The sequence below is a fragment of the Haliaeetus leucocephalus genome, unplaced genomic scaffold, assembly GCF_000737465.1.
Source record: "Haliaeetus leucocephalus isolate CR32 unplaced genomic scaffold, Haliaeetus_leucocephalus-4.0 Scaffold3, whole genome shotgun sequence".
NCBI classification, from domain to species: Eukaryota; Metazoa; Chordata; class Aves; order Accipitriformes; family Accipitridae; genus Haliaeetus; species Haliaeetus leucocephalus.
In genome coordinates this window covers 2,914,076-2,939,158 of record NW_010972439.1, presented here as the reverse complement: position 1 = coordinate 2,939,158, position 25,083 = coordinate 2,914,076, and the positions used below count along the sequence as shown (strand labels likewise).

The window sequence follows — 25,083 nt, the reverse complement described above, 5'->3', positions numbered from 1 at the left end:
CCAAGTACATAGTTTAAAGCATTGAATTACCATTAGCAGGCTTTTAAGCATATCAATTACACACCTAAATTCAATTTCCAACAGGACAGGCACTCACAAGGTGCATATAGAGTTTTCCTAATCATATGTTGCACTAAAGTCCAGAATCTGGTTTCACTCCTCTGTCAGCTCCTTTTCTCTGCGGGTGCAGCACTGCTAATAATAGCCCTCAGTCTTGCTATAAAACTTTTGCAGGAGCGCAGATCCTTAAGCTTTTTGAAGACAAAGCCTGCAATCTTGAATTTCATACAATTTCATCTCTATACAATAGCATTTACTACTAAATACCATTATGTTTTGGAGATATTTCAGCATGCTGCAATAGGAAACCTCACTGCTGCAGCCTACCTCAGAAGTGCCAGCAGATGTCTCAGCCTGCCAAGTAATCCAGTATGTTACTTGTGATGGCTCTCTAGAGAGCTTAACTAAATAAAAATTAAATAAGCCATCCATGGGATTTCTAAGCCACTTTAACCATTTGCAGGTATACTATTCAGAAGGATATTTCACATACCGTGCAATCCTTCAAAGTATCTTTCTCTACCAACCCGCAAGATCCAGCCTCTATCAAGATGATCATACATGGAGGAAAAAAAGCTGACAAAACTGATTTTGAGAAGGCTTGCTAGTTAACAGCAAAATTGACAAATCATTGGGCTTTGAGCCAGCATGGCATCACACTGGCCCTCTAAGTATGCGCACACAAATTTTGCGACTGACCTGGAAGAAATCACCTTTGTAGGTTATAGCAGGCTGAGTTGCAAGTAGCTGAGGAGCCTCCAGCTCTCCAGCTATCTTGCAGACATATGCTTCCAGGGATACAAAAGACTATTTTCCTTAATCTGCATTGAATTCTGCCGTAAGATCAAGGAGCATGAAAGTGTATATTTGAGGTCTGTTTTTTTTTCTCTCTCTATTGAACAGCATAGGGGCTAGCTTATCACTTCTTCCATGCACAAACATGCAAGCAGCCTTTTGCTTTTGAAAGTCATTTTTAAAGGAAAACACTGGCAAAACCTAGCTCTGACATACTTCTGGTGGTGGATAGGGTACTGGCAGTTTTGTAGACTTATACCAGAAGAAAATACTTGGTACGCCTGCGAGCAATGTTCTTTCCCAAACTAGAACCAAAGTGCACACACTGGCAGCCGTCTGAACTTCATTTGCTTCTTTGCCCACAACTTGTTAAACTTTGGCTTTGTTCACAAACCAGCTCCACTGGATGTTGCAAGTAATATTTTTGGTAAAGTAAGTCATGATTTCAATTACAAGAAAAAATTTAAAAGTTCAATTCGAGGAAAGAAGAAAACTTATGTTATAAAACCTCTATTGAGCCAGTGAGCTAAGCTATCACATTCCACAAAAACAAAAGCACTTTGAATACGATTTGAATGTTTTCAAGCATACCATAAGGAGGGATCATAACCCCTAAATTAGGCCTGAGCAAACTTTAATCTGTGTTTAACCATGTCCCACTTGTCTTTCTGCTTCTAGCCCTTCTCCATCCCCCAGATCCTAATTTATTTACTTATTTTGTTTGTTGTTGGCCTTTATGTGTCAAGCCCAGCTAACGGGACTAAGCAGAATCACGCATATTCTGAAGTGACGTAAAGCTGAAGTGAGCCCTGCTCAGCTTCATCCGTGCCAGCCTCCCAAAGAAAGCAGGTGTTTCCATGGCTGTCAAGGGGCTCACTGCACTGCAGAAATTCTGTATACTGAAAAAAAAGCTGAACACGGAAAGAATCACGGCTTTGGGCTACAGACCAGGACACATTTCATGTCTCCAAATAGCAGCCCAGCAAACACCCTTCCCTTTTACATATGGTCTGCAGTTCATAGGGAATACTATGAAAAACATCACAGCATCTAAGCGAGCTGTGATTTAAGAGGGTTTTAAAACTGTATACATACATAAATAATTTCCTTCTTGTTTGCTCATTTCAGAATTTAATTTTCCAGCATTATCCCTCGTATCAGTTCACAGAGAAGACTGATGCGAGTGCTACTCGGATGCTACTAGGAATTCAGCAGAAGATTTAGAAAAAGGCTATACCACTTCTCTGTCGCCATGGAAGTAAGCCTGATACTATATGAATTCTAACAGCATGTATATAAACTAGCGTTTGATATTAGAGTAAGGCAGCTGTTGATTGATCACCTATCCCTGTTTGATAGCCTAACTCCAGCAATCGGTTCCCCAAAATGAGTTTCACTGCAGCACGTTCAAGATCCAGCTTGACAAAGCTAAGAAGCTAAGATATAACTAATGTAAGATTTCACTCAAGTTTAGCTCAGCAGAGGGTGATATCGAAGTGGTCAGCAGGCTCTCCTGCACATGTTAATTAACCCTCAAGGAGACAGATGGGAACAGCGAATGAAAAGGAACGTACAGCTGCATATACCCTAACATGCTGCATTGATGACACAGTGAAACACTATGTAAATTATAGGTAATACAGGGAAAAATACATTTACATTAAAACAAACAGAAGGACTTGACCAGAATTTAAAAGGGAAAAAGGGACATCTAAAATACTTGTGCTATCCCCCTCAATATCCTGTTTCAAATCTCCTAAAACTGCATGTAAGTTATTCTGATTCATATTGGTGATGCAAGTATGTTTTGCAAGGTTTTTGGTATTGTGGACATCTCATGTTTTATGATAAAAAAATGCAGGCAAGGATTACGACAGTGAGATGTGCATACAAACTCCTTTTACAAGATAACTGCTTATTAAGGGGGATGCCTTGCACAAGGGCACTGCAGCATATCCCTCCAGCGCTGTGTCCAAATGCCATTTTGTTAGGATTTTTCAGAAGTTCCAACCACTAAAACTTTTTGAAAATGTACCGCTGCTGACAACACACAGTTGTAATGATGCACAAATAAGTCCGCTCTAGGTAACACTCACACTCCTCTGTTACTTTCTCCCTCTGAGCCCCTAACTACATTTGCTATGTTTACACAAATGTCTCACCTCCCTCCATACCCTGTTTCAGCTTCCACTAACACCACAGGCACCCGTTGCCTATCAGGACTTGCAGTTCTTGTACGCTGAAACAGTTACCTACAGCCTCCCTACGGTTGCATGCATTTAGCACTTGGCAGCTTCTACACCTCCGAGAGACGCAGGCGACAGAAGCTGGACGATAATAAACAGATTTCTTACAATTTTTTAAAAATGCCACAGTGACCTCTACAGCTATGCTACAGCTGAATGACACCCTCCAGTTCCCAATACCAGCTCCAGTTCTATGCAATCTCTCCCCTCCTACATTATTAAAAATTACATACAGACAGTAGTTTTGCACAAGAAACAAAAAGACAATATAAAAAACATTTGCAAACCCTATGCTTTCACACCGTTCTCAAGGTCTGCTACTGGACCCAATTATGAAAACATCAATATTGCCTTGGTTGAATGTTAGACACTTAGAGGTTTTTCTGTTCATTTCGAGTGAATGCACAAACCCAACTCTGTGTCCCAGAGACATCACCAACTCCAGAGTGGTCATAGTCTGAATTAAAAATGACAAGCCTGAACCCCAAACTCCAGAACTTTATGTATCCTGTAAGTCCCCTTATGGGACTCTGAAGAATCTTTTCCTTTATTATTTTCTGATGTTCACTGCCTTAAGTGAAATCCTCTACTTTGCACCGTAACTATGGTTGCTGGCCTACAAAATGTCACATCCGTGCACATGCAGCTTCCAAAATGCTAAATGGACCATGCTGTGGAAAGAAGGAGAAGAAGCAGAGATGCTGGTTGGTAAAAGAACATGAAACTGAGACAGGTATCTACGCTCTGAGTGCACTGAAATGACACACAGAGAAGTCAACAGGGAGCTTGTAACCTCTCCAGCATTCTCTGGGTAATTTTTAAATCCCACACGCATCTATTCCCATTTCTGTCAGGCTGGGATGGCTAACACCAAATGTATGTACATTAATTACAGATGCTGGAGAGAATTCACTTATAAACACCTCTTTACTAAAGGTTCGTGGTTGGACTCCAGAAACGTTCTTAAAACACACCTGATAGATTCCTTTAAATAGAAGACAAACTGAAATGAACAAAATTAATGTTGCTAGGTGACAACTATATGAATAAGCTACAGATGAAAGGTGTTAAGTCAAAAAATCAAAGCATTATTGAATAACAGGAGCAACTGGCTACAGGTGCCCTATAGCAAGAAGGCATGAAGTTGTACCCTCAGACTAGTCCTTACCACATAAAACAAGTCTCAGGAATTCTGCTGGAAAAAAATAAAGGGTTAAAAAATGGAAAATTCAGTTCTTGTCCAGTTCACACACCTAACACTTGACATCATAAAGAGTAAAGATGATGAAAGCTAGGCATTCGGGGGGAGGGGAGCAGATAAGGAGGGTTTGTTTAATTCCAGAGACAGACTGAGGTAAAGCACGTCTCCGACAAAGATTTTAACGGTTTTGCCCTTTGATGAGGCTGCAATTATTCACAGACAACATTCAGAAGCACCTCCCATCATGCACGTTCCCATTTCTAACCCAAGAACTGTACACGTTGTTCCTTTTGTGGAGTGGACAGACGCCGGTTGCCGCGACAGACGATTGCTGTAGGTGGGTATCACCACCGCTGAGACCTCGCTTGGCTCTAAGGCACACGCAGGTGCTGAAGCACTAATGGCATCGCTATGAGAAAGGGGGAAAAAATATAAAATATGTCAGTTATGGCCAGTCCCCATTCCAGACTGCCCTATTGCATTTACAGAACACAGAGTTGGGTTTCAATCTTCCCAATACCCATTTTCTAGTAGGAAATTTGCAGCTCTAAAAAAAAAAAAAAAAAAGTTGGGAAGCACACCACACACCCTTGTCCAGCCACCACCGATGGCAGAGCTCCTGCTAACAGCAATTACCAGCAACTGCCAGCCTTTCAAATCCCTCTGTGCAGGCCAACGCTTGCAGAACCACTGCTGTATAGTAAATACGGAGTGAACAGATCGCTTAAAGCAGAATCCGAGGTTAAGCAGACTTCTGGAAATTGTCATTCCCGAGTTGATTACAAAATCCAGTCAGAAGATTCATTTTCAAGAAACTGGTGACATCTGCAGCAATCTTCTATGACCATCAGGTTCAGTGGTTTCCCCGTACCATTTTCTCCTGTCACCTACTTTTAGTTCATTAGTTGAAGAAAAAAGACTGAGAAAGACCTTAAAAGGAAAGCGTTTGCTTGGTTGGGTTTATCAAGACAGAAGAAAACCCAGAAGAGCCCAAGGATAGAAAAGCTCAGAGGATAGAAAATAACATTAATTGAGGAGACAAGCGTCACCACAGAGGGCAGAGTGGGGTATTCCTTCCCTGGCCAAACCTGGGGTTGGAGTAGACTAATCCTCAAGAAACCTTTGAGAAGGACAGAGCGGCTGCATCGGTGAAGGATGCGATAACAGCACAGGGTGAGCCGGCCAGACGGATTTTCCGGACCCAAAAGGAGATACTAACAGAGGGAAACCTAAAGCTTAAGTCGTAATTGTGCAAGGAATAGCCATGCACCTATAGCCTTATTGTAGCCCTTTCTTTAGTCAGGACAAAAAGGAAAAGAGAAAGAGAGTGAGCATGAGTAAATGCATGAGACGCAGGCAGACCAACAGACTCGGGGATTCTCTATTCAAGTCTTATCTTCCCGGTGAGGTTAACTGGATGCCTCAATCTTGATGCATCACCTCTACAGCAAAACCAGGAAGGCAGGCTCTGGCAAGACATCCCAAACGACGATTACAGAAAGACCACCACATCCTTCAAGAGGACATGGTCAGGGCAACACCTGGGCAGCAGAACGGCTCCTAGCCCGTGCAGCCCACACAAAACCAAACAGAAAATCCACTTAAGCTTTCCAGATAATGGGGAAAACCATGTTAACCTACTGAGCTGTTAAGGTACTTCCAAGTCAGAACTCAGGAAGCACAATATTGGATGGCGATGGATAGATGAATTGAAATACTGTCTGCTGGCCACATGGTAAATGCTTGGCAGACTGCATCTTATATTAGACAGTCATATTTACGGGTGAAAGGCTTTAAGAGGATATCCTGTATCAGCGAGAGCTGCAATTTGACACAGCAAAGGTCAGGTTTAGTTGCATATTTATTAAGATTACATACTTTTACCTTAAGGAAACTGAATAAAGAGCTTTAAAATGCTGTGTGTTTTCCTTATGCTTACATGAATGAAAATTATTATTTTTCAAAATTTATTCTACCATTTCCTATATACACATTTCTACTCATAATGCTTCTCTAAAGTTTTACTTAGATATCTTTTTCTCATTGCCCGTTCAGAGAAAAAAAAAAATGAGCGTGCAAATCAAATACATGCAAACAAACAACACTAATAGACAAGTCACAGTTCGAAAAGGAGTTAAAAATTCAGGCAGACAAGAAGAGCTACCACGTGCCTTACAAGTCTAAAGCTATTAAAGGCAAAGTTAAAAACGCAGTCAAAGCATCTATTGCTTTCCTTTAGGGAACCTGTTTTTCTCCCTCCCTGATTAAACGCTGTAATACCCAGCCGAATAATCCCAGTTGAACAATCCCTGCAAATCGATATAAGTACCACTGCACGGATTAGTCCCTCCCATCCTGTCAAGAAAGCCCAAGCTTTATCCCCGCTCTGGGAAACATCGTGCGTAACCTCCCAACGCGCTGCTGCGTGGCTGCAGCCGAAGCCCGCAACACCCTGCCTGCTCCGGCGAGAGCACTGCCTGCCTGCTCTGGGACGTCTCTGCCCGGCGGCCAGCAAACCCCAGGCTTCTTGCATCGGGGGTTTCGCTTCAAAGCTACTCCCCGACAACTTAGACAAAGCTTTCAAGTGAAAAGGGGTTGGATTAACTTAAGGAGTCCGTTAGCGTTTCTCTTCAGGAAGCGACGGGTCCGCAGAGCTGATGCTGAAACATTATCATCATCATCATCATCATTATTATTATTATATTAGGCATATACCTCATCACTGGATACCTGGGCTAACCTTTAATCCTACTAACTTTAAACCATGAGTTTTAAAATCTGCTTTGAACAGGTTTATTGCTGGCTTCAAAAGCATGTTTAAGAGGATGTCATACAAGTTCCAAAAGTTGCACACAGCAATTAATGAATCAGCTATTCCTCTGAGTTAATTAAAGATTGCGTTTTCAGCACATAATAGTTACCTAGCTGTGACCGATGTACTTACAAAGGAGACAACAGGAATATTTCATATTTAAGGTACTTCTAGTCAGAGTTTAGTTAACAGAACCGAACTCGTATGAAAAAGTAAAATGCTTTAACACCAGGGTAATTTTGGCTTCTTTTACCAGTTGCTTTAATAGTTTAATATTAACTCCAATTGTCATTTTGGTAAATTGTCTACAAGAGACTAAACTGGGGGAGAGTTGCTTGGAATTGCAACACCGCACCAAAAAAGCCCCCTCGGAGCCCCCAGCTTGGGACTTTCAAACCTGGCACCTGACAGATAACAAGAACGCTCGCCTACCTTACCTTCGCTTCATAGTCGGAGGCAGCGGCCATCAGATGTCCTCTTACTGCCTTGGCAGCACCTCGATATAAGCTTTCCCTACACTTCTTTGCCCGACTAAGGGAACAACGTTTTGGGGCATGCATTTAATTTCATCGGCGCACAGATACTTGGTCATCGAGTCGGCTCTCTGTTTTAGGCTCTCCTTTCACGCAAGCCTAGCTGTTGTGTCAGAAAATCACGTAGTCCTTTTGGGAGTGGAACAAGGAGATCTCCCCTGGCCCTGCCAGCAAAGGGCGGAAAATTTGTGAGGAACTACTGCTGTAACAAAGCGCGAACCTCTGCTGCATGAGAAGGGAACGCCACAGTCCTGCCGCATGGATCCCCAGATGGCAGAGCATATTGCTGCAGTCGCATCCCAAATGGCTGTGTGGAGCCACTGCTGAAGGCGTCCGCACCCCACACTGCAGTCATTCACAAAGGCTCCGCCGTGACTGCACTGACCCCAAGACCTCCTGATAGCCAGCCTTTTTAAAACAAACAAACAAGCAAACAAAAAAACCCCTGAACACCCAAAGCAAACGCCACCCCCAAAAAACCTGGAAAAAAACCCCAAACCCCTAAACCCTGGGGGGAAAAAACAACCAAAACAAAACCAAACCATTGCAGTCGATCACCCAAGACCAGCAACAACACAAAAGAAAAACCAATCTGAATTTACCATTGAGATCTTCAATGAAGAGCGATCACATCAGCCTAAATTCACCTAGGCCTAAGAAAAACAGAAAAGTATTTATGTTTTTTCTAGACTCGCCAATTCAAGTTTCCTTTTTTAAATCAGCTACTGGAAGCAGGGTCCTTCATGATTTAACATCCCGCAGGTAAGCTGCACTGGTTAAAGTCAGTCAGTATCAGGCTCACCCAAAAGCGAAAGCCGCTGGTGTGCGATGCAGCGGATTTGACACGAGTCGAAACCAACTCGCCGATTATGCCCATTTTCCTTATGAGACCCCCACGGCTGATTTCACAAGGCGTGTGCATTCCTGGCTGAGGTACTCAGGGTGCCCCATGGTCTTGGGAAGGCAGCCTGCTGCTCTGCTCCACCTGGTCGGTTTTGGCCAGGCTGTGGGTAGGGACCCCAAGCCCCCACCTAAACTCGCCTCCTTGCTCGCTCACGAAACAACGCTAGAAGCAGGACACGAGACGTTTTCCCCCAAGGGTACTCTGGTAACAGACCATTGCTTCTTATGGAGCAGTCTTCATCTCCTTCACCCCGCGTAACAAGGATGTCGTCAGTGCGCTCCAACGAGCTTGCAGGCACCCGCTGTGCTGCACCGCGGCTCCCGAAATCACCCCCACCGCTCCTCTTCGGAAAGACGCCCCGAAAACCCACGGGCACAGGTTCGGCGTTCGCAAGAGGTTCGACGACCTGCTGACCTCGCTCCGTTTCACAGCTGAAATACTGCCCAGAAAAGCAGAGAAGACTGGTTCCTCCGCCAAAAGCACGCCCACGTATTTATAGACCTAGAAAGCCTTAGACCTCGAAAGAGGCAACGCGTGCACAGGACGGAGCTTAAGGTAGGCCAAAAGTGTGGCTGTAAAGCCGTAATGCTCTGAAGGACTCCTCTCGATGGCTTTTTAACAACGTCAGCGACTCCAGGGTAGCCGCTGCGGTGGAAACACCCACTGGTGTCCCAGCAGCAAGCTTGCACCGCTTCACTTACCTGACCCAACGGTTCTTCGGTGACGCTACCCCAGCCTTGGAGGTGACCTGTACTTGGACTTCAGTATATTCCAGATTCACTCTCCGATGCCCGTTTTTATTACCTAGTCTCTAAAACTCATTGTCATCTTCTGAAGACTCTTTATGGTTAATTCTCGAGGATAGAAGCTACCTAACTGTGGTCCCTGGGCTCAGCATCCACTTGCCTTTGAGTTGCAGACCTTGTAGTTTAGAAACCACTCATCTGCAGCACTTCAGATTTCAGAGGGACTTGCAATATTTTACTCTGCCTGAGCTCTCCAGGATTTTTCAGCCACTTAAGGACAAACCACAAAAACATATACAAAAAGAGTAATTCTCTTTTGCTGCCGAATAGCAGCAAGCTCATAACTGAATCGCAAAGATAAACAAAAAAATTAGCAGCCCCCATGAAGCCTTTTTTCATATATAAGCTTATAAACACACAAGCTTATAAAAATTTACAAGTGCATGTATACATAAACTCGCAAGCAATGTATACCAATTAGGAGCGCTAACAAGATATACAGCCGGTTTAAGACACCTTCTTGCAGAGTTACAAATCCACTCATACAGCGGTGCTGTAACATACCGTAACATTGCACTGCTTCTAACCTCATGTTGTACATGTCACAAACTGCCCGCAATCTTGATTTGGACAGAAAGACTTCAATATTGTTACTGCAATCCTAATGCCGTTAATGAAATTACATACTAATTGCTTTGGTCAGTAGCACCTTATATACTTTAATTACTTAAGTAGCTGCTTACTGTTAAGAACTCCAAATTTAGCTACCTCTCATGCTAAATTTTTTTTTCTGTTGTTTAGCTGGTTTGCCCCATTGAAGTCTGGGTTTTTTTTTAGCTGAAAATACAACTAGCTTGACAGAATCTTGTTGTTTTTAATAGGCACAAAGAGACTTAAATAAATTAACAAATTCAGATCTTCCCCTTGAAGCTTCTTGGCTTTAAGAAAAGTGCCGCAACCTTCTTCATCCTCAATGCAAGAATGTCAGCTGCTTTGAAATTATGCATTTCTAAAGTATCCTCACATGACACAGCTTGCCATACTGAAGTGCTGTCATGAACCACTCGCAGCACAGTGTTTACATAAAGGCAGAAATAAATACTGTACTACTTATCACAGTCAGATAAGTTCAAAGACAGTGATGACTGAGGTTTATTGTTACAATGCTGCACTGTGGTGAAAAATTTTAGTGCAGAACTGACACCAAATTACAACAGAGTTGTTTTTCTGCAGATCTCGCTTATTTTATTAAGCTATGAAATATGATTTTTTTTTTTCCTCCTCCCTCTTATTATGTAAGCTTAATACAAGCCCCAAGCTTAGTATATGTGCTTCATAGACTATGTAAGAAATCAGAGTTACAGAAGTGTACTGTTCTAGTTCATTTTGGGGCAGTCTTAAAACCGCAAGATTTTTTCAAAGCTAGAGGCACCATAAATAATGCAACATTACAGTATTATCTTTCGCTATTTTACTCCTCTCTGAAAAATTCAAAAGAATTTTCTTTGGAATGAAAACACATTTTCGTTGCTCTTCCTCAATCTTTTCTTAGAGAAACCTGAGGACCATCTGACTAGAAAAAGAAACAAACAAGCACAGACTTTGTTTCCTTATCTGACAAATATACAACTAAAAGCACAAGCCACAGCAGCTGCAGCATAACATCAGAATGTACAGTTACCTAAAAATATTTTAAAGTCTTAGTAGTAGAAAATAAATGAAGGTTCTTCCTGTCTTCTGATGCGTTTATGCACCAATACATTCTTAACTCTAATCATAAAATGGATAAAACCCCAACATATGGTTTGAGAACAGGAAAGACCTGCACCACCAGCTTCTGCGCTATGTAAAGCACTAGAACCCGCTTCAAAGTTTTCTCCATCCCCAACAGTCCTCCAGAGTGGACATCCCACATGGGCTTCCTTTCAACTTCCAGTGAACCGATTTGGAGAGTTATCTTGCATCAGCTGAAGAGCAACACTTTCTTTTGTACTTGATTCAAATAAATTTCAGATTCTTACCGTCTTCCTCTTTCACCACAGTGGGTACCACTTCATTGAGAGCCACTTACACTCTTTTCTACCATATTAACCTCTACATTGTCCTGTCCTGGTTTCGGCTAGGATAGAGTTAATTTTCTTCCTAGAAGCTGGTATAGTGTTATGTTTTGGGTTCAGTATGAGAAGAATGTTGATAACACACTGATGTTTTCAGTTGTTGCCAAGTAGTGTTTATACCAAGTCAAGGGTTTTTCAGCTTCTCATGCCCAGCCAGTGAGAAGGCTGGAGGGGCACAAGAAGTTGGGAGGGGACACAGCCAGGGCAGCTGACCCAGACTGGCCGAATGGGGTATTCCACACCACATGACATCATGTCCCAGTATATAAACTGGGGGGAGTTGGCCAGGGACGGGGGTAGGGAAATCCCTGCTCAGGAACTAACGGGGCATCGATCGGCGAGTGGTGAGCAATTGCATCGTGCATCACTTGTTTTGTATATTCCAATTCTTTTATTATTATTGCCATTTTATTATTGTTACTATTATCATTATTATTTTCTTCCATTCTGTCCTATTAAACTGTTCTTATCTCAACCCACGAGTTTTACTTTTTTTCCCTGACTCTCTCCCCCATCCCACTGGGTGGCAGGGAAGTAAGCAAGCAGCCGCATGGTGCTCAGCTGCTGGCTGGGGTTAAACCACGACATGTCCACTCGGTCAACAACACCCCTCGATTCTGCCCTCATTAGCTAGTCTGTTGGCCCCTCCAAAACTGAGGATGCACTAACAGACTCTCTCTTCCCACACGCTCTCAATAAAATGTATCTTGCAGTAATCTAGATGCCTGCATGAGACATGTCAAGTATTTTGACCAACGTTTTCAGGCAGGCATTCATTAACGTGTGAAAAGCACTCACGATGCTTCTATCAGGTCAGTGAATAAGGTGAGGTATGCTAAACAGCAGCATTTCTCCAGGACAACTGAATCGATATACAAGGACCCATTACAAGTATAAAATACTGCAAAGGGATCACAAACCCATACTATATCCATAGTGGTAATGCTATATCCACAAAGGTTTTGGGGGTAGATTAACCCTTAAGTTTCTTCCAAGCCTATTTAAAAGCTATTTAACCCACAGCACTAAAAATCTCTCTTCTACCTCCCAGATTTGAAACCACCAACTTAATAGTGTGAAAGCATTTCTTCTCTATCCCTTCTGTGTCGGATCTGTTGGCGGGGGTCTGAGCCCTCCTCTGTGTTTGTATGGCACAAAGATCAAAAAGACTCATTTCAGGCTGGAGCTGAGACACATGCAACATTCAGCATTAACCTCTTGAATTCACTGCCCTTACTCTGTATAGGTCTGCACGTTTGCCTGAAAATACAAGGAAAGGTTGCTCACAACCAGTTCAGTAGAAATGACTCCGCATTTCAACTGTTTTTCCTGTTAAAAATATCTGTATTTCTAGCCCAGTATAAGTGTCTAAGAATGCTTTTACTGCTGCATTTCAATTCACTTGTCAAACTAGAATAAACTTCCTTTGGAGAAAGTGGGGTTTTTTGCTATTACAAGTACATTAGGAAGTATGCCAGCACAGCTGTACCACCAAACCCTTGGGAGACACCAGACCCTGGGGAATGTAAATGGTCTGAGAACAGCCTACTTGAAAGGACATCTTTTTTCAGGGCAAAGTCATCAGCGCCGCGATCACCAAGTCCTCCTGCTCAAACACCCCCACTGTAAGAAAGGAGGCATTCACCCGAGCCCTGCCTTCAACAAATTTCTCCCCGATAGTCTCTATTTGCCTTGGAGCCAACAATCTGCCAGATTCATCTCTAAACTTGCTCTTCAGAAAGAGATCTCTCTGTTTTGTATTTCACCAGCCTAACACAGCAGGAGACATGTATCCTGGCCCAAGGAGGGAGGGTTGAGAGGGTTTTTTTGTTTTGCTTTGTTTGGTTGGTTTTTTTAAACAGAAGGTTTATAGAGATACACAATAGTGGAAAGATATTACCACAAACATAAATACTGTATTAGTAGACATCTCGGCTCCTACAGTAATGAAAATGAATTACATCTCTTTCAATAGTTTCACTTCGGCTACATACTAAAACCATCTTAAACTCCATGGCTTTTCACCATGCTTTATGCCTCAAGTGGTTTTCCCTTATCTCGTTATCCCACATTTAATGCCAATTTTTTTTTTTTTAAAGTAAATGTTCCAAGGTCAACTTGCAAGGCTAGTCACTGTTCCCAACTTTGATTTCAACCCCCATACACAAAAAGAGAAAGCGTCAACTACCCTTCAGCTTAATTCACTGACGCCCTCCCTACTGTGAATCAAGAATTATGCACCTTCAATTGAAGCACATTTATAGTACTTAGAAGCTGCATTATTTTTCACCACTTCCATGTCATACGCTGCGTACAAACAAGTCAATGTATAGAAAGACTACCCACCATGTCAAAGTAACAGTCTATGGTTTACCCTATATGTTTGGATACAAACTCATGCATGTTCATGTTTCAATCTTGATTTCATCTCTTCAGAGCTAGCTCTCAACTTAATGACATGAACAAAGCAGGACTTCATCTTCAAAAATAGCATGCACACTACGAAGCAGATCTCAGCCATATACTTGACAGAAGTTTTGCAATAGCAATATTCTCATTTTGTTGATGGGGAAAATGTAGGTAGACATCTACAGTGATTTGTTTCATCCCACATAACAGCTAATTTGTTGAATGAGTGCTTCTAACTCTTCGCCCCGCTCTGCACAGGCACCTCAGCAAGTATTTCCCAACTCCTGCTGGGGGGGGGTCGTGGAGTGGAGAGCTTATCGCTGCTTCTGGGCGCTCATTTGAAGAAACGCACACTTAGCAGCATCCTGCAACAATTTCTGTGGTCCAGTTTCATCAAAACCTCGGCTGAGTCCAATTATTCGGAGCAGCTGATAGCTGCCTGAGGTATATAGATGGCTAACTAACAACACATGGGAGTCAGGTCTGCTGCTGCCATCATTAACCACTATAGTCCGCAATCGCTCGTTTGCATGTGAGCCTAAGAGTCTCTGCGCAACCCCGCAGCGCAGACTTCGGAGGTTTGCTACCCCACGCAACTTCCAAAATGAGTGAAAAAGGAACCGTCCACCCAACAAAGACCCTGCTACCAAAGTAGGCAGCTGGCCCGAGGTCACTCGTCGCCTTCAAATCGCCTTCTTTCAGCGAGGACGGGCTGTGGGTACGGGCAGTACTCTCTGCAGAGACACAGGGCTTACAGAAAGAACCAGCACGTCGCTGTAATCAAACCATGTACCGTTTTACACTGTTCTTCCTATCTTAACTCTGACTTCAGTCATGAACCTTTAATCACCTTTTTAAGCGTAGAAAATCATGTTGATACTTAAATAAACACAACTTTGCCACTAAGAAAACCTACTTTCACATTCATCCAACACTACTGAAATTTATTAGCCAGGTATTTTTAGTGACATCCATTTTTTCAGATATACCACAGTATATATTCTTCTTGACATAACTAAGTTAAGCTATACTTGCTGATACAGACCATGAGCACATTCCAGTGCAACTTGTTTGTCTTGACTAAAGGAAATACGTTCCCATGCTGGAAAAATCTTAAAATTTGCAGTCCTTGACTTCCCAGTCATCTGGCAGAACCAATCTCTTTTATAAACAGATTAGAAAAGGCATTTCTGAGAAAGATGATGTTTAAGCTATAACTTGAATTGGGCATTTTCCTCTCAACTGTAAGATGTGCTACATCTTTATGTGACAATCCCAGTTTTCCAGTACTTAAGCTCCCGAAAATTGTTCTAGTATGCAGAAAAGGATACTAAAACCTTAAACTAATTCTATACTTGTCCAGACCTCTTAACCTAAATTTGCTGTAATAGTGTCAGCCAACTTCTAAAATCCATTGGATTTTTAAGTACAAAGCCAACTTTTGTTTAGCATTTATAATTCTTCCTCTAATTAAGACCAGCTAACAACAGACAAGGGAGGGCATCAAGTTGTTGAATCGGAAGGAATCCTAAAGCAACAGAAGCCTTTGCCGGGTGAACTGCTGTATTACGAATATGCCCCATTTCACTCTTGTGAATGAGTCTCGCCTTGCCCTCATTCTGTTTCTTACCCCTGGAAATGTTACAGATTTAGCCATTGCTTGTTTTTTTTGTTTTTTTTTTTTTTTTTTTTAAAGAGGAGCAAAGTGAATTTTTGTATTCATTCCTGAGATGATAAAAGCTCTGCTTAGAGTATGGAGCTCATAAAAAGGTAAATTAACTTATATTTTGCTCCACCTGAGGCACTGGAAAGAAGAGACAGAAACCAAGGCTTAGGACACTTTTATCTTTAGGACAAACAATGGAAGGAAACCAAGAGCTGTACTGCCTGTTCTCCACCCTCTCACTACTTTGATAGAGACCAAAAATATAACCTTGAAGGTCAGGGGAAAAAAAAAAAAAAACAAAAACCTAAAACTTGAATACACATCTCTCAGAATTGTTTGCAGACAAGAGGGCTGCATTGTGTCAGCCCTTAGAAATTATCTGCCATCACAACAGAGATCAAAGGTGCATGGCTGATCAGAGACAGGACACAAATCAGTTCAGTGTGCTTTAAACAGGGGTGGGAGTAACTCGGGGCTTTATCTGAAGGAGTTAAATGGATTTCACTGGGGGGGGGATGGGGGATGACACACCCCCCCTAAGAATTTTATCTAGTCTCAAAATTGGTAAATGTACTGGTGAACTAAGGCTGTTCTTGCAAAGCTCAAGTCCAGCCAGTCTCAAGAATTCAGGGAGCAGTTTCTGGCACTACAACTGTCTCCGCTTTGCCACTCCACTGCCACCACACTCTGGGAAGCAAGTTTCATAGGAAAGGGGGTCTGTTTTCCCCCATCGCCTTCAGAAAGCACAGAGATGTACAGTAAGTAACACTGTGCTCTTGATACAGATTTTACCAAAGTAGACAGATTTAGAAAAGAAAATACCCCCCCCCCCAATCAGTCACAGTAATTCCAAACATTAGGTGCATTGCAGATAAATAGCAATCAATTTCTGATCTATTTATAGGTGACACCCCTAAATATCCGAATAAGCAGAATGGCTTTATTTCAGACTTGAACACAACAGTCATGAAACCAGATTAGTGCCCTAGAGCTTTCCATGTAATCAGATACTGAACGGCAGTTCTCTCTCCATTAAAGCTGACCTTGCATAGTGACATTGTACTTTTATCTCAAAAATTAGAGATACTTACACTTTTGAAAACATTCTTTTAAGCACTATTTCCTAACAGGCAGTACAGCTGCAGTGAGTATGGATTGTTGCCATCTTTAAATATACCCTTCCCCTTTACATGTCAAACTGCCTTTGAAATTTAGGATTTGATTTTGGTTAAGGTGTCAGAATTTGAAGTTAATATTCTGATGCTGCAGAGACATTGTTTTTACTGAACAACTGCCGTTGTTATGGCACGATTAAAAACTAGGCTACATAATAAATCAACTTTCCTAGCTGGAAAGCTCATTAGTACTGAGACTATTTTTAAGTGCCCACAGCCATGTTTTGACATTTGGCTATAACACCTTCACTGAAAGGTTCAAAAGCTTCTTACATAAAACCAAATACACTTGAAACATGCCCCCCTAACAGGGAAGAATATGCAGAACCCAAGGATGTGCAGGAAGATGGTGGAGTGGCACAGGCAAGAGTTCAACTCAGCCATGTTAAAAATGTCATCCAGAAGCTATCAAAACAGCCTTTGCTGACAGTATTAATTTCCATCCTTCCACCCTCCTAACATCTCAACAGTACAAATTTAGTCGGATTACAAAAGAAAACATAAAGGCAATAAAAGTTATTCCAGAAAACACATGAGCTCATCCCAAGATTGTACAGTTAACTTGTACTGATTAAATTAGAAGAGGGCATTTGGGATAACTAAGCTCATTAACTCAAACGGAAGAAATAAGCCGCCTAGGAGGCAGAGGACAACCTGAGACCACAAGTCTCCCCATGCTTGTTGGGCAGTAAATAAATCAGTATCTAAAGCAATGAAAAAATACTGGAATCTATCGCACTTGGCTGCTTTAGCGATCTGCTTACAGAGAGGAGGGGGAAGACACAAGTTGCTGAGTAAATACAGAGGATAGAGCGCGCTCCCTGTAGGATTTTGGACTTTATTTTTTCTCTCCCTTCACAAAAGATGTAAGTGCATAAGAAAGGCACTCAGCTCAGGTACCAAGAAGCAGCACCTCATCACGAGTAGGTATTTACTGAGGCACTGAATTTCCCCAAGCACGCCGTTTCCAACGGAAGCGTTGGGCTCACGAGCTCAAGGCCCAAACCCCAAGCGCCCGACGGCGCCGACTCGGCGTAGGACTCGCAGGTCGATCTCCCCCACGGGACCTGCCGTTCCCCCCCCAGCAGCCCCCGGTTGCCGGCAGACGGGCGCTGGGCGAGCGGCCACCGGCCCCCACGGCATCGCCTCGCCGAGCTGACGCGGCTCCGGGGAAGAGGGCCGACGGCGAACAAGTACGCGACGCGAACGTCTGCCGCCTGCTCAGAGGGGACCCTCGCTGGGGACCGAGACCCGTTGACGCCCCGCCTCACAGCCCCCCGGCCCCCCCCGGCCGCCGGCCCTTCTGCTCGGTCCGTCCCGGTGCCACGGCTGCGGCACAGGGAGAGTCTTCCTTCCGCAAGGTGCCCAGGAGCGCTCGCGCCCCGGCAAGAAGGCAGGGCAGCCCCACCTGCCCCTTCCGTTACCCGGCCAAAGGATGCCCATGGCGGCTGCTCCGACAGCGAAGCCTCAGCTCTGCTTTGGTGGTAGCAGGAAAGGCGCATCCCTTGCTATTAAGGACAAAAGCGAATTCAAAAGGATGTTGGATTTCGCAATCTTTTTCACAGTGCCTCCCCTCTCCCTGTTTGACTTGTGGTGGGTTTCCTAAAGAGTCATCACTCTAGGCTTATACTAGTACTAAGCTGACTTGTTCTCCAACAGGTAAGGCGTGAGGGGTAAGGGAGGCAAATGCCCTCTTGCTCTGAGGAGGATCTGGAAAGAAGCAACAGAATCACACCGCCCAGGGGCCCCATTTACACCTTCCCCTCCCAAAGCTTTAGACAAGAATTTAACAGTAACAGCAAGCAACGAGCCTCTAATCACCCTAAATTCACACCCTGTGACTCTACTCCCCCCACCCCACCCCTGCCCATGATAACTGGAGATACAAATCTTGAAAGAGAAGGCGGAGGAACACAATCCCTCTATCTTCAGTAGGAAAAAACAACCAAACCCCCTTCTCGGACGTCATACACCCATACAGCTTCAGTCCCGCAGGGACAGGTCCTGGACTATCTTGAGCAAGGAACCAACTCCCCAGCCCAGCTCCACCTGCTCTCCCAGTGCAACCGCTCTGCCCCAGTAACCATCTCCCCTCCAACGTGGCAAGAAGTTCATGGCAAACCTGGTAATAAATTTACCATTTTTCCATAGGCCACAGGAGAAAACAGAATTAAAATTTACTTCGACAGTCATGTAAATAGGGAAGATTAATTTTTAATATTGTAATACTTCTTGCTTTAGGCTTACTTTAAAATCCTCTATTTTTTCTACATCTCCACTTGTAAAATTCCAATGTATAAAGGTCCCAAGGCAAACCATGTTGCACCCTGTGCAACCAAGACAGAGGTCTCCTTCCCTGTGCTGAATCCTACCTTCTCAGAGAAATTTACCTGAAGGACACACTGAATCCTGAGAAATTATAAACAGCTTAAAATCCCATGCTTGTCAACTATGAGATAGATATTTGAGCTTTTTTTATTCATGTCAGGTGGCTTCAGGAACACATTTAATTTTAAGTATGTCCAAAACTGAAGATTTGTGAAACCGATACTAAAGACCTGATACATGAAAGAAAAAACCCCACAATAAAAATAAAAGAAAATCTACCAGTCACCTGCAAATATGTTTCTCTGAACATGCAACATTTTAAATGATTTTTGGTCTGTTTCTTCTCATTTTACTGATTTCATTCAATCTTCATTAGGAGCCTTATTATATACAGAGTCTTCCTGCTAAACTCAATCGGGTGGTCTATTTTGTCTGCCTGTAGCTTGCTGCAAATTTCTGAAATTATCTGTACTAAACACCAACCTATTTTGTCTTCTCTTTTTTGTCTTTTTTTTTTTTCTTTTTTTTTTTTCTCCAGAGTTCTGTCAGCCCAAAGGTTTGGGAACTAATATAATGAGGGAAGTTAAACTTCTACAGAGCTATTATGAGTGCCCTCCTAGTAGCTCTGCTAACAAGATTCATCACCAAATATAATGGAAGCCTTCTCCAAAACAAGACAAAGGTACTGTAATGAGCTAGGCAGCAAGCAGGGGCTCTGCTCTCTACGTAAGGGTAGTCAGTGTAAATCTTTTTGGCACTAATGGTGTTTTTTTTCTAAGGCTGGACAATGACAACAACATTTATACAAAGCATGAGAATTCATGAATGTCTGGCAGTATTGTCTCTGCAATGCAAACAAGACTATCTGTTTTTCACTCTACATTTTCAATTCAGTACCAGCTGGATTCTGCAAAAACATGGGTTAGTTCTGATACACCAAATAACCGACTCATCCCAGTCAGATCCCACAACTGAAGCGTATCGGAAGGAGCACCGGCTGTTACTAAACACGCTCCCCCTCAGCTACAGAATGAATAACGAAATCGCCTCAACCTCACGTGCCTGTCCTGAGGCAGATACAAAAGAAAAGATACTAAAAGCAAGTAACAACAACAGTGGGGGAGAAAAAGAGTGCTACACAAGATTACTTCTCTGGGCTAAATCTTAGGCATCATAATACTTCATCTAAGCCTATACTCATTCAAAAGTCTGTCCGTATTTACGTGGGCTTGTATTTTTTGGACCCAGGCAGTGTGCTAGAAGGGTAGTCTCCACCACCGCTGATATTTAGCATCTCTATAAAAGTTAATGTATTAGTAACTAGCCAGCGAGGTACAGGAGAGCATCTACCTCAAGAGCAGGCTGCAGTGCGATGCAAGTTGGCAGCTGGTCTGGATCCCTCCAGCTGCAGTGGGAACAAGTCGTCTGTACGTACAGGTGGGAATCCTAACGCCAACTGATCCGCAACCACAGCATCTTCATCGTCTCACTGTACGCAAGATTTCCTACCGTGACCAACCAAGAAAGACCAAAGGACGAGCTGGCTGTTGACAAAGGACAGCTGTTGGCTAAAACAACTCCTATCACCATTTCCTTCTGCTGCCAAAGCTACCTTGCTGTGGAGTCAGAGGTACCACAGTGTTCGGCTCGGCTCTGCCTGCGAACTGCTGTGACAAAAAGCATCAAGTCCAACGAGAGCTGGGAGCGCCCCAGGAGAGGAAGGCTGCATGCGAGTGCATTAATAAAAGGAAGATAAGTCTTTCGTCACAGACCCATGGCAAAACACATTTGTACAGACACATCCCGCAAGCACGCACATAGAGAAAGTGCCAGAACTGCCTATCTAATACCTCCACTGAAAGTCAAGGTGGCAGAATGTATCTTATTTATGCCTGGCTTCAAAATCCTGCATAAGAAGTAGCTGCACAATCTCAAGAAGTACACGTCAAGTACCAATAAAAGGTACTGCCCATAAGCTTCACGGATGGGACTAGAGTTGGGACTGTTTGCTGCTTGCCAGAAAAACAAACAGAAAAACGAGCTCCGAAACATGCCTCAACAAAGAAAAACCCAGAAGTACAGAGCAAGATGAGAAACAGCGGTAGCACGGCTGGCAGGTAAACCCCCCCCCCGAAGTCCGACAGTAAACAAATTCAGTTGGGCTTACATTTTTCTGTAGCATGGTGTATTTTGCTGTCACGCTTCATATGGCAAGGCCACTCCTAGGCAGCGCAGGGAAATCCATAGGAGAGACTTGTCTTGCTACTGAGACACACTGGAGGTTAATTTTGGTGACACCGCACGGTGCCGCGCTCAACCGGGGAGAGAGGAGAACCAGCAGCCTCCTTTGGGATGGGACAGGGAGAACGCGTGCTGGAGCCCACCACCTCTACGAAGGGCCTCAGAAGGGCATCGCCATGTGAATGCAAGCGTTTTGACTACAATCACCACTATGCTCCCCAGTTCTGCCCCTCGCTACCGAACAGGGCAGGAACGCTGCAGGCTACGCACTGCAGAGAACCTGTCATTGCAAAATACTGAACATTTGTGAGTGCTAAATATTTTGCAAAGTGAGACATCGCTGAGGAGGCTACAGTTTCCTTCATCTCCACACTCCACTCCTGAAGGGAAAAAATTTAGACAAGTAACAATACCTGTCCCATGCTATGCATGCTCTCACTTCCTCTTTCTCCCGGTGTTTTAAAAGACGGTAAATAATTGTTTTGATTGTTTCTTCATCTCCTTCCTGAACTCTTCAGAAAATGCCACAGTTTAGACATTTTTCTTCTCCATGCCTAGAAGCTTTACTACAGCTTCTGGAAGGACTGCTTGAGAAATACTTGACGTGCTGTTAATTAAATGCCAAATCCTGGCTGGCTGTTGTTAACTTTCTATAACTTTCAATAGGTAGCTGAAGCGTATCTGTTCCTTTACATCAGGGGATATTAGTATTCTTCAGATGGATGAAGCCTGCTCTTTCCTGTTGCATTTAATTTATGAAGTAGCTTTTGGGGAATAGAGGTAAGAAATCCTAGTTCCTGCTCTCTACATTTAGTACCTTTAAGAAATTTGCCCAACTAGCAGAATCTTGAAAAGTGAATACTAAATAATGGCTTAGATATAAAAATACTTAAGGTAAGCGAGTTTATCAGCATGCCTACACATAAGCAGTTACTGAACTATTTCTAGGAAAAAATACTATTCCATCCACACTCAACTTTTTACGTATGTCTCATATGAAACCTGCCTATTTTAGAGATTCCTCACTTTACAAAAAGTATTCTCTGCTCCCCAATCTTTACAAGATATTCTTTTTAAAATAAAAAGCTGAACAGTTATAAAGCATCTGCTTGTGTAAAAAGAGTGATTCAGCAGGAAACATGTACTTGAAACACCCTTCACAAGAAAGAGCTTATTCACACAGGGACAGTTGGCAGGGATATCTCAGTCTCCACTTGAATGCTCTTTTGCCAGCTTGTGTTGAAGGGACTCGGATGCCTAGGAGGAAGCTAATCACCATTTTCATAGGCTGCGGAAAGCCAGGTCTGGTTCAGAACTGCAAGTGCTCGTACCAAAGCTCTCCCAGTGAAAAGCAAAGGGCTGTAAGTTAATGTTCAACAGAAACTGGCAAATCTGCTGCGCTCACTGAGTGACATGGTCAGGGATGAATTGGAAGTGTATACATAAAATAATGTAGTAAGTATGGTTGTTCAAAGTTCAGCTGCAGCATTTAAGGCACAGTGCACTAAAGGGAAAAAGGCAGAGAGCACCTAACACATGAAATATTTAGCCAGTTCTAATCCTTCCACAATTTCTGCTCATGTTAAATATGTATTAAACCACCTTTGTTGCAAGCCTGTCAGTTTTCCTTAAAAGTCTAGTGAAACACAGGAGCAAAAGCTTTAGATCTGCTAGGCAGTATAAGCTGAAGTCAGCAAGTAATGTTGTATATAACCAGAAGCAAAATTTGCCATGGTCTGTTGCAAATATCTTTATCATCAATGTAATCAAGACATACCACCAAATGGCTTCATTTATTAAATGCAAGCAGTGGTCCTGCAAGTTACTTCTGGATACAGGTTTACTCTTTTCAAAGTCAGTGCCAGCAAAGCTTTGATAGAAAGTAAGGGATAACACAGTTTAGTTTAAGAGTAAAAAAGCGAACAGCTGCCAGAGAACTTAAAAACCCACTGTATGTTAATAGTGTAGTCTTCCTATTTATTGTGTAACTAATACGACTGCATGGGAGCTAGTTCAGACCCTGTCACAACTCCCTCTGAAGCTGTTCATATTATATTTTTCTATGTACTATTCATTAATCAGTTACCGGAAAATGTGGCAGCTCTTAAAATACTTGTACTTCCAAGTTCTTGGACAAGAATGTGTATTTCATATTCTATGAAAGAGTGTATGAAAGAGCTCACACTTGGATGGAACAAACACACAAGACATGACATAACATCACGCTTATGGTCACTTCCATTTTCAAGAAGAAACTGAAGCAGCAGGTATCATGCTTGTAAGGCACATTACTTCCCCCCAACACTGCAAAAAGACAGAAGCACTACAGCCCAGCGCAGCATCAAAGACCACTTCTGGGCATTCAGGTTTCAGTTCTTAATCCACGCCACTAACGTAACAGCGCTTCATGGTCACAGGGGTAGGCAAGATTAATAAAGTGTTAAATACCTACTGCAGCAACAAAATCAAAAAGATTCTAGAAATACTGGATTTGATTGCTGTCAGTCAGCTGACGTAGGAAAAAATCCCCCAAAATTTGTGGGTGCAAAAGCGATCTTTATTTCAGAAACTACTGGGAAAACCATTAACAGGGTCTTTCTTTATAAACAGGCCTTAAACAGCCAGTAACTCTACAAAAAGCATTCTCTTTAAAGATAGCTGTTTCCTAAATTAATTTGGACCAGTTTGCATACAGACATTTGTCTCAAAGTAGCTGAGGCAGAGCCACCCATCAGGCGACACTGTATGGATCCTTCTGCAGTACTACAATATTGATAGAGGAAAAGGAGGATCTGAAAATGAAGTGTTACTCTATAAGGAAAATGTCAGGCTACAAAATGCAATACTACCTATCTCTTCAATAAACGTTCAGACTTCATAAGCAGCAGCCTCACATACTCTCTAACGCATGAACTTAGACCTCACAGGATGCACTCCCCCAAAAAAATCCCTTGATTAAAGGGGGGCATTTACAAATAGGTTCAGAAGAAGTCACCTGTATAGATCTACTCCAGGATTTCTGCATCCCAAGGTAGGTGAAATTAATGTAACAGTACCATTCTAATACGAATGAAAAATGGCATTTATAAACTCTGTTTTGTAAGCATGCAAGCATGCCACAACACACTGCCTGCGCTACTAGAAGTTTTAGATTGGATAACATGGCAACATGTTACCTTCAATTGAAAGCAAAGCTTTAAAAACCTGGAAGACTTGGGGAGGGGAGTAAATTAAAATACAACCCTTATTACATTCTGGGATTTGTTTATGAAACTTAAATAGTCTTGAGGATCTACAAGTCATGAAATTCTGGTCTTGCTGCCCTTGGCAAACAGAAGCAGCTGGATTTTGAAAGGAAAACTTAAAATATGTACCAAATATGACATGCTTAGTAACAAGTTTACGATCTTCTTTATTTCCATAGCCTTGCGCTGACTGCAATACTATTAGCTGTTGCACCGAAGAAACATTTGAAGATGACCTTCAAGGACTTGGTTCCAAATTAAGCCGTCACAAACCCTGAGGGCAAGGGGGTTCACCGGTTAAGACGGCACTCTCTATCATTAATTATTTCAAAGCCAAAAAAATAAAGCTGAGCTAAAAAGTCCCTGCTATAACAGTAACTGTCTTTTTTAGGTATCTGAACAGACAGATATTGGCAAAGAAAGACTTTTAAGATTTATTTTACAATGTCTAGTTCAGGACTTTTTTTTCCCAGAATGAACTGATTTCTGTCATGCAAAGCAAGTAAACATACTTTTCTTTCCTCCTGAAGTTGAGCCAGAGCCCTGAACCCTTCTTATAGCAATCAAAGATTTTTCAAATGCAACTTTAACATTACAAATGTTGA

At 42.7% G+C, this 25,083-nt stretch overlaps 1 protein-coding gene across 1 annotated transcript in view; it reads right to left on the bottom strand.

The window, feature by feature from the left end:
* GRB10 (growth factor receptor-bound protein 10) overlaps positions 1-25,083 on the bottom strand; it is a 108,309-nt gene that overhangs the window by 59,121 nt on the left and 24,105 nt on the right. The window lies entirely within an intron of this gene.